Here is a 10414-nt window from a genome sequence, read left to right on the forward strand (position 1 = left end):
AGATTTGCAGCTGTGAAGCTGAAAAGATCTAGATGAAGATTGAAAAGGATCTTTGTCCTAGGAAAATAGTGCACCAAGTAGAGGAGGGGAAAAGAAACAAGTAGAGAGAATGCAGGAGTCATCACTTCTACATACAGTTTGTTTGAATTCATCTTAAGCTTTAAGCTTCTGTGAAGGAATATACTCTACCAACATCTTATCATAAAGGTATCTTAATTCGGAATTCAGATTAAAAGAGGCTAATCAAACATACCACTAAAATCAAAAGATAGAATGGAAAATTGATTGTGGACTTATGACTGTCACGTCAGCTCTAATTTAATATGGTGACATCAAGATAAGTCAGCGTGTACTCACATGTAATTCCATCAGTGTTAAAAGACAGTACAAATGTTGAGACTCTTGATTGCTGAAGTCGAAAAGCAATTAAATTAGAACCCACATATAATCTACTTGGAAAGCATCCATAGATAAACTGAATCAGTGCTCTCTTACAACAAACCAGAAACTAACTGTTAGATAATATAAAATCTGACTTGAAAATGAGAGCTAATCTGAAGAAGAAATTTGTAAAATTGGGTAGGTTGTTTGGTATGAACTCCTATTTACGAATAAACAGAACACACTTGCAATATCTGGCCAGTTTACAAGAATCCTCGGAAGTTTTGGAAACTGATCAAAGTTTTGATGTGCTGCTGGATTTTTTTCCCTGTCCCCTACATAACACAGAAAATAAGAATGCTTTTAAAGAGAAGTTCTTTGGAGAGGTCACTGAAAATTGTAGATCCTGTACTGACTGTGCCATCGGAAGGTAAATTCAGCTTCTGATGGGGAAGCACCAGTGCCCATTGGCTGTGTTCGTGGACGGGATTGTGCTGCTGTCTGAGGTGCTGAAGCCAGAGGGCTGTGAGGAGGTTCTGTAGATCCCCCACCCCACGGTATGTCCAGTTCCCCTGCTACACAAGTCAAAAGTAAAACCACAGTGCATCAGGTGTGAGAAGACTGCAGTTCACGTTGATATGTTTTGACAAGGGATCAAACTGGCAATTAGTTGTGGCCATTGGGTTCCTGCTTACTGTGTTTAAAAAAGGAAGACTGTAATTAGTCTTTACAGCAATACAGAGGAATGGCCTGGGGAAAGGATGCATTTGAATTTCATGACATTATTACTTAATCGTAGATCACTGCATGCTGGAAACTCTTTGTATTACTTTGGTATGCTTAACGATAAGTATGTATGCAGTCTATACTACAGTGCTTCCTTTATTATTTGTGTGTGTGTGTGTGTAAGCTATGCTTTATGAAAATTTTATCTTTTAAATCTGGGCTAATGCAGAGAGGTGGCACTCTGACTGTAAAACTTCATTTAAAATATGAAATTTTAAAAGGTACCACTTCACAAAACCAGAACACATTATCTGAGAACGATGGCACTTCACCATTTGTGCGCATGGTTAGGAGCTAGAATTGACAGGACATACTTAGCCATAAGAAGCTGTCCAAGAGAATAGAATTCAGTTTTGAAAAGGATGTTTTCTGCTTGCTTGCATGAGCTAGAAAGTTTAAGGTGATTATCTTGAAGAGCTGATAATAAAGGTTCCTGATGATTATAAGTGTAAAAGGGATGTGTACAGCAGTTTAGCTGTTGCTAGAAATAATGCATTCCTGACTCAAAATAATTGGCTGTGCCAGAGAATTTTCCTTTAAACTCATTTCCATTCCAAGACACACTGTCACTGGGATTCGATAACATCCTCCAGTCAGGAGTGCACAAGAGAAGACTGAAATCAAGCTGCTATGAAAAGGAGTGAACTGATTGGTCTCTGCAAACTCCAAGCCATGGAGATAGTGTTAGAAAGTGTCATGATGACGTGAAGGGCTCAGAGCCAATCAAATGGAGGGTGAGGAATCTGCAAAACTGCTATTTCAAATGCCAGAGTCAGCTAAAAAAAAAAAAAAAAAAAAAAAAAAAACAAATATTTTTATCCTGGGATAAAACAATTCAGGTTAGGGGAAAATAAACAGGAAGTGGAGATCAGGTGTTCTAGACAAAGAATGCTTAAGGAATGCTTGCACATTACTCATCTGATAGTGATGTCTGTCTAATAAGTACCACGGTTGTGCAGTATGTCAACATATTTTAGGATGAGAAATACAATCAGTTAATTTATTATGCAAATTTTATCACTTTCTGCTCTGCCACTTCTGCACATATACACTTGAACATCTTCACCATTTTTGTTTAATGTTAAGGTAACTCATGTCATTTTAAAAGTCCTTCATTTTGTCTATTATTTTTTTTTTTTGCCTCTTTTCTAAACAAATCTTTAAATGAAAATCCCGTGCAGTTTTACCTAGATTATCTAGATTGAATAATAGGAAATGGAAAAGCAAAGAGTACCTGTAGGTTGTTTTTTGTGTTGTTTTGTTTTAAATAAAACTGTTCCCCTGTCAACATACACTGAGAAAATTACAGTGTCAAAGAATCTTGAAAGAGAAAATCTTAATTTAAAAAATGCACAAAAAATGCAGCAACAAAGCATAAATGTTTGAAGGCTACAAATTAGCTATTCCATTGCAGATGTTACAGTTCTGCCTAGTTACCACAAGAGGGACATAGAGGAAAGCTAACATAGCACAGGAAAAAAAATAAATCACAAGAGCTTCGTGCAGGTTCATAGCAGCATACGTTTTGCCTTTGTTTAGAAGGATCTTCTGGGATCATAACATTTCTATAGCTTCCTTCATCCCAAATAATCTTTAAAAAGCTTTATAGACCTTAGAAGATGTGATAATAAGCATTAATAGCTAAAATGGATCTTTTCCCAGAACTTCATAATCTTTCCTCAGCTTTTTCCTATTGGAATGTCTGTAGCAGTGTTGGGACAGGGAGTGGTTGGGCTGGCTGTGTTTTTGTTCCATCTCTAGTTATTGGACCAACAAATATTGCAGCATTTAGTAGGCATGTGGGCAAGAAGGCTGTGGAGCCATTTTTGTTTATTTCTATTTAATTTTCACAAATTAATGGGTGATGATGCAAATGTTGTAAGATCAGAGCTCGTATAAATGCCTTCATGAAACAAAAGGACCATAAAAACCCTTTAAGTAAATATTGAAGGATTTATTGGACTATTGTGGAATGAAAAGGCACAGTCCTAATACGCACTAGATTGAAAGTAATGGAGCATGTGTATTTAAGGATCTGCAGTCTATTAATCCCTAATGTCAGTAAAGCTTTACTTCCAGCCGTAGTGAGACAGAGGCATCACTAGCTGGGCAGGCTGCTTTATCTGAACAATAATACTAGAAGAAAGGGCTGCTCTGAGTAAGAGGGAAATAAAGACTTTTTTATTATTATAACTTTATGGACTTTAGTCCTTAATGCTTAAATTTGTATAACAAGTATTTTAACATCACATTACAAGATCTCTGTCAAGTGGCATTAAACCGAAGTCATTTCTAAAAAGCCCTTTAATGCACAGAATGTTTTCAGGAGCTAAAAGGACATCAGAGAAGTATTAGTGTGTAAATGAAAGAATTTCTCTAAGGTGCCAGAAATCTAAGCACATCAGTAGATGCAGCTCAGCTTTGATTTCAGGAGTACATGTAATGTAGCATAGAAAACTTATGGAAAAGTGTTATCATTCATTATCAGTGGAATATGAACATTGTTATCCTTCAGCAAATTGTGTAATATTTCTGTTTCGACTGATTTACTGCAGGTTCAATTGCCCTCTGGCTATAAAAATATTCCTGAAGCACGTCATGGATCAGTAGTTTAAAACAATGAAGGAAAAGGAGGAGAAGATCTTGATATTTCTTCTGTGATCGTGAATGGAAAAGGTACTTGGATATTAAGGTGACAAGTGACCTAAAAAGATAACAGCAGCATATGAAAGCCAGTAAATGAAACCAGCTATAAACTCTGTACTACAAACCAGTTTTCTTTCACTAAGCTAAGTGAATACTAAAAAGCTAATAAACTATGAAAAAGTAACTTGATATTAAAGTACTAGTTGAAAATACTTCACTATAAAATATATAATGCCTCCCTCCAAAATGTATTACAGTCCTTTGTACCTTACGCTCCTTGAAGACAGCTGAAGTTTATGGTTTATCCTAAACAATGCCACGTTAACACAGAATCTGAATGCAATGAAATTATATAGGGGAAAAATCTTCTTCAGAACAGAGCTTCTCGCTTTTTCCAGTTTTTGTCTGCAAAAGTGCTAGGTGAAGTGAGGTACTTCTCTTTAAATGACCACAGAAGTCAGATTGTTAGCAAAAAGGCATGGCTTTCAAAGTCCAAGGAAAAATTGCTGGAATTGATAGGTATATTCAAGAAGACATCTGAGAGTATCTGTTGCTTATTAAGTCTGCCTCTTGTAGGAGTTATGGAAGAAACAGACTTGTTAAAAATATTCTGTTTCTAAAGGGGCATCACCATTTCTTTAAATGGGATTTCTTCAAAACAGATGTTGTTGTATCTCAGCTTAAAAACAAATTTTGAAGCTCTTGATTAACTACAAAGAGTGTGCATGTTTCTTTGTTTTAATTTCTGGCAGTTATCCTAGGCAGATGGAGAAGCAGTGAGGTTATTTCGGTATAATGTAAAATCCAGTGCTTCACAAAGGGTTTTGATGTGTGTTTGACTCTTGTGGACCTGTGCGTCTCCCTCAGTTTTAGTGGAGAAAATAGAAGAGTGGTGAATTTTCAGGTTATCCCTCGTGTCTCATTTAAGTTTATAAATACTTTGAGATTTAGCAACAAGACTTCTGATGTGGTAACAGCTTGCTTTCTTCTCAAAGCATTACTGCTTTACACACATGTTTTTAACTTTTAGGGAAGGTAACTTGCTCAAGGTTAAATGTGAGGTTGTTTTTTGTAAAGAGCATATTCAGAGAACAAATTATTTGAAAAATGTTATGTTTTTTTTAAGTCCCAGCCTGTCTTTTTCTTTGTTAATTGTTTAAGTGAATAACATACTTGTATTCTCTACATATAAAGTAAATCCTTCCAAGTTAAACCTTCCTGCTGTGGGAGAAGTCTGTTAATTTGGCACTTGTCTTAAAAATGAAATAATCTAAGCAATCCAATAACTAGGTGTGTTGCCCTTTGGGTTTTGTTGTGGGAGGGTGTCTAAAGCTTTCTGAAGGTTATACATGTAAGAACTTGTGTTTAGTCATATAATGTGGCTACATGGCTTACGTGAGAGGTTCACATTCCCATTGGCCTAAACACCTGAATTCAAAATGGTTCTTGTCCCGAAATACCAACCATTTCGTTTTCTGCTCTCCAGCTCCCCAGGATTATCACCTTTTTCTTTTTTTAACCTCAGTTTCTTTTGATGCGAAATGCAGACTTTGCCAACCAGGCCTTATCTTTCCACTGCAAATATTAAAGGTTTAGAAAATGACGAGTAGAAAACTTTCATACTGCATTAGCAGCTATAGGTAGGATAAGTAATATTAACAACTGCTTTTCCTTTATTTCTTACCTGAAAAAAAATAAATAAAACAGATGTAGAATTGAGGGAGACCAGATATATTAGGTGTTACAGTAGTTTTCTCATGATGGAAGCCCTTCCACTAGGAACCTTGTCTTTCTGATGTTTTGGGGTGAGTGCAGGGCAAGAAGAGGTTGGGTGTTGAACCAGACTGGTTTCAGGATGGAGAAGCTTACTTGAAGTGGAAAGAATGTTTTCCTTGCAGAATCTTGTGGATTTGAGGAGGAACCAAGCCAGTACTGAGCACAGGTCATGAATGGTTACAGTGTAGCTGTGTAATGCCTTCCCAGAACTCATGAGTTCCTTGGAAATGTACCCAGGCCGCTGGTAGAATTTCATCAAACAGTATATGAAAAGATCAAGAGGACAGTGGGCTCCCAGATTTAGCAGTACTCCTGAGAGAGCGAACATTTCAGCTTATTTTACTATCTGCTTCCTAAAACCAATGGGCTTGAGGTAGCAGATTTGCCCCTGCTTGCTTGAAACAAACTTTCCGAGTGTCCATGGATGATAAGGAGTGTTTCCTAGAGCTCCTTTGCCTGCAGTAACTGTTTTTGTCTTTACCTTGGGAGCAGCAGCACCCTGTTGGCAACACCCTGAGACCTTCTGTGGCCCCAATCCAATCTGCCCTCTACTAGGCTTTCAGCAGCACTTCCAAATTGAATGGAAAGATGCTGGAAAGGTTATCCAAAGAGAGAAGGAGAAAGAGGCCTTCCACCCTGTTCCCTCCAGTATCTTGCAGGCCAGCAATTATCAAGTGGTGCCATCTGAGATCACGCTGAAGAGGCTGCAACGTGCTCTAACACAAGTGGAGCTTGAATTCCTGGACCCTGAGCAAGGCCCATGGCAACTCTATGAACCCATTGTGGAGTCTGGAAACTGTGATCTGGGGCTGTTTTTAATAAAGAATGAATTACGAGGCTTAATTTGTGATCAAACAGAAGTTTTCAAACCGTTTCTCAGTTCTGGTCCAGAAATCCATGAGCCTTACGTCATGTGGAAGAAACCCAGGGCACAGAAACGTTTTATGCAGTTGATAACAAATGTTATTAAGAAAACAAAATGTTGTTGAACTAGATCCTATGGTCTTTATTTAAGTTATAGTATGAAGACAGAGCAAAGGTGCTATGGGAAGCTTTCTGGCAAGTCAGTGGCATTCCAATCTCAGACAAGATACTAACATATTAGGCCACCTTCTTGGCAACAGGTTAGTATATGACTCTGCTGGAATAGATGACTGCAAACAGGATCTGAAGAAGGTCTGCAGAGCAATAATTCTAAATAGCACTTTGGTAATGATGTCATTTAAACAAAAAAGCAATATTAAACATTGGGCAATGAATTCCTTTGGATCAAGAGCAACGCGGGGCCACTGGCCAAGATGCAGAAGAATTTCTACAGCAGGAGAAGTTGCACAGTGTAATAAACAGCCTGTGGGAAGTCCAAAGCATGCAAGGTCAAGGATGGAAAAGCTGTATTAGAATGACTGAGGAGCAGCAGGATAAATGACCCAATATTTTCTATGAGCATGAACGCTTACAAGGAGACAGAGGGAAGGAAGGAATTATAATTCTAGGCAAATAGTGTATTCATTTATGATCAGTCTGTGTGTCTTGAAGTGAGAAGCCAGATCTTGGGCTAGCTGGAGCACTAGAACAATGTGAATGATTGCTGTGATCTCAAAGTGATCTTGAACTATTTGTTCTTCTTGGAGCACAAAGAGAATCCAGTTCTAGCCTGCGTCCACTTCCTCTCTACTGAGGAAGCAGAAAGGTTGAAATGAAACGAGGCACACTATTCTTGTGGACCTAACAAATTGATGAACATCAGGAAACGTCAGAAAGAAGAAAAGCTGTGTTATTATTATTTTTTTTATTTTTTTTTCTTTATAGGATGACCCATTATGGCTCTACACGTGGCTCTGATTTGAAGGATCAGGCTAGGATATGGAGATTAACTCTTTACTAACACGTTTATATAGTTTTAAACAAATTCCAGCTCGGTTCAGCTATGAATAGCTGAAGGCCTGGTCAGCTTCTGAAGAGGTTCCACAAGCCTCACTCCTTTTTTCCACATTATATCATTCGTTCCATGTTCCGCTAGAGGCCACCACAAACCTCATCTGAAAAAAAGAAAGGGAGGGGGCACCTGCAGTACTAAATGGCAAAAGCTCCTGTTTTATAAGAAGCTTTAGAAGTGGAACTTGGATCTCCCTAGAACAACTCTTCCCGCTGTGTTAGGAGTAACTCCCAGATGCGACTTGAGGCCAGCAAATGATCTCAGGCTGTGAGATCAGATTTTGCTGAGTATACAGGGTTAGACATGTTCATTACTCTTTCCAAATCATCTCCTATCCAAACCATGATATTTGATTTCCTTGGGAAATATTGGCCTTCACAGTAGCCTTTACTGCGTTTGTGTATAGAGACTCACAGTTCCAACATTGTCTCCTGCCTCGCCAGTAGAAAGTTGCTTTTGTGATTGCTATTTATTCACCTGAGGCGTGGGGTTCCTGGAATTGTGTGCGCTTTCCTGGAAGAAGTGTCGAAGGGTGTAATGGCTTGTGCAGAAAGCATTCAAAGACTGAAACGATGTCAAGGAGAGACAAGGCAGCTGGAGTTTAGGAAGAGCTCTCAGATTCCACTCTCATGACAGGTATTTCTGTGGCCGTCATTGTCTCAGGAACTCAATGTCACTTACACCCAAAGTGTTTTGGCTTGAATAAAGGTTAATGGAAGAAACTGACTGCTGTGCTAGCCAAAAGCAATTGGCCTTTATTGAAGGGAGCATTGCAAAAATACAGAGGATCGAACTTCTAGTTTCCACGTGGAATTAAAATTAGAGAACTTCTGTGACCATTACAATTGGATGAAATATGTGTCCTTGCAATCTTTGGATGGGGAAAGCTATTTAAATGAAGCAAGGACTTATTCTGAATCTTTACCCAGACCCTGATACTGAAAAATATTGTGAAAAATGTTAGTTTTGCTTTTGTGACTGTTTTTCAGATTTGGGTGGGGTCAGCAAAAGGAATTGCCAGAAATCTCCAGAGCCAGTTCATTCCTGTGAGATTTCTGGTCTGATATTTTCTTGAAAACTCAGGAGGTTTGGATTAGTCTCCAGACTCCATCTTTCTGGAGAACTTCCACCACTTTTGAGCCTGTGTACATGCATGCCATTTTTCCATTTCTCCAGGGGTGAAAAGAAAAACCAACCCATGGTCTGGATGATGTTGAATTTTCCTCTGAGGTTATAAATGATGTACAAAGGAGCACAATTTTCAAATAAGGCCAGTAATCTGTAATGTCTCAAAGCTCATGAAAACAGAATGTGCATGTGTGAAGAGATGTATTGTAAGATGAGCTGACAATATAGTGTGCAGTGAAAGGCATGTGTTTAGTAGCCAGTAGCTTCTTTGTTTCCTCAATCAGTGGCATTGATGAAGCAAGAGGTTTCACAAATTTAACTGTTCATTTTAAGGCTAATGGGCTTCTTGAACTGATTCTCTTGACTTGCACCTGCTAATAACTTTCTAGGTAGCGTGGACGAGGTAACACCGACATTCCCTTCAGCGCTGAGAGCACTGCAGCTCGGATAACATTCTTGAGTCATACCTGTGTGCTTTCAAGCCTCAGTGGGGAGATACTTCTGCATGAGAACAGCTGACTATTTAACATTGTTATCTAACCAAACGTGAGTGAGGAGGGCTCAGCTGCCTGCATCTGTGCTATTATTTCTGTTTGAAAATTCATCTTCATATTGTATGAGATCTCTCTTTTGAAAGAGACAAAGTGATCCTGCTTCTGAGGACGATACCTGTCCTTCCCCACCCCCAGAGCGTGGGCTGTGTGAACATCTTAGTCTATTCATACCTGTGACAGCTGTAATTATCTTCAACAGCAAGCCTATGGAACGCCTCAGGCAAACACTGGAAGAGGGGACAGCAGCGTGGAGAATACACTGCCTTGTGATATAATGGGGTCTGTCTAGAAGACACTAGGCTTGTCAAGCTCTGCATATCCTTGAGGAGCTGGTATTCTTTTGTGGTCAAGGTTTTGGGAACAAGTAACGGAGGCACAAAAGGCAGTTTCCAGGAAGAAGATTTGTTCTTGCTTGTTCAAAATCTAACAAAAGTTTATTAATCAGTTGAGGTGGGGTGTAAGTAAAAGAGATTGAGAGACAATGTTATGCACTACCACCATCATAAGAAGAATGATTTTTTTGTGGAATATTAAGGCTTTTCAATAATAACCTCATTTTCTTTTATTTTTTTCATATTAAAGATCATTGTTTTGTATAGGAAAATGAGACCACTTTACTCTCACCAATCTGCTGGTGCTTCTTAAATCCATCTATTCTTTGTGCCCTTGTAGTCATCCCGATTCCTTGGCAATTGAAGAAAGCACCTACACCTGAAGAATCTTCATTGTAATTCACAAAGGCTGCGTTTCCACACTGCCCTTGTGGAAGAAAAAGTCATGTTTCTGTATGCAAGTATTAAACTACACATAATAAAACTGAATTTAAGTGCATAGCCTCTTTCTGAGAAAAAGTGTGTTGTATTTAGTGATCAGCTTCTTTTCTCCCTTTCTCTGATCCACCCACTATTCTGAAGAATTGAGTTTGGAGAAAGCAGTGGTCAGGCTTCTGACCTACTGCTTTCAGCATCCCCATGGTCAGTGAAGATGTAAGGGCAATTAATTTAATCCTATGTGATCTCCCCTTTCTTCCTCTTTGTAAAAGATAATTCTAATTTTCACCACTGAAAAGTTTACGTCTCTTGCAAGAGCTGACTGCAGATGATATTTTTACTGGATACCTTAACAGTGGTCTTTTAATCACTGGTGTCCCGAAAAGACCTGATTGCTTGGTGCTGGTTTTGCTTATTTACAGCTGTTAAATCACACT

The sequence above is a fragment of the Aythya fuligula genome, chromosome 26 (genome assembly GCF_009819795.1).
Source record: "Aythya fuligula isolate bAytFul2 chromosome 26, bAytFul2.pri, whole genome shotgun sequence".
NCBI lineage: Eukaryota > Metazoa > Chordata > Aves > Anseriformes > Anatidae > Aythya > Aythya fuligula.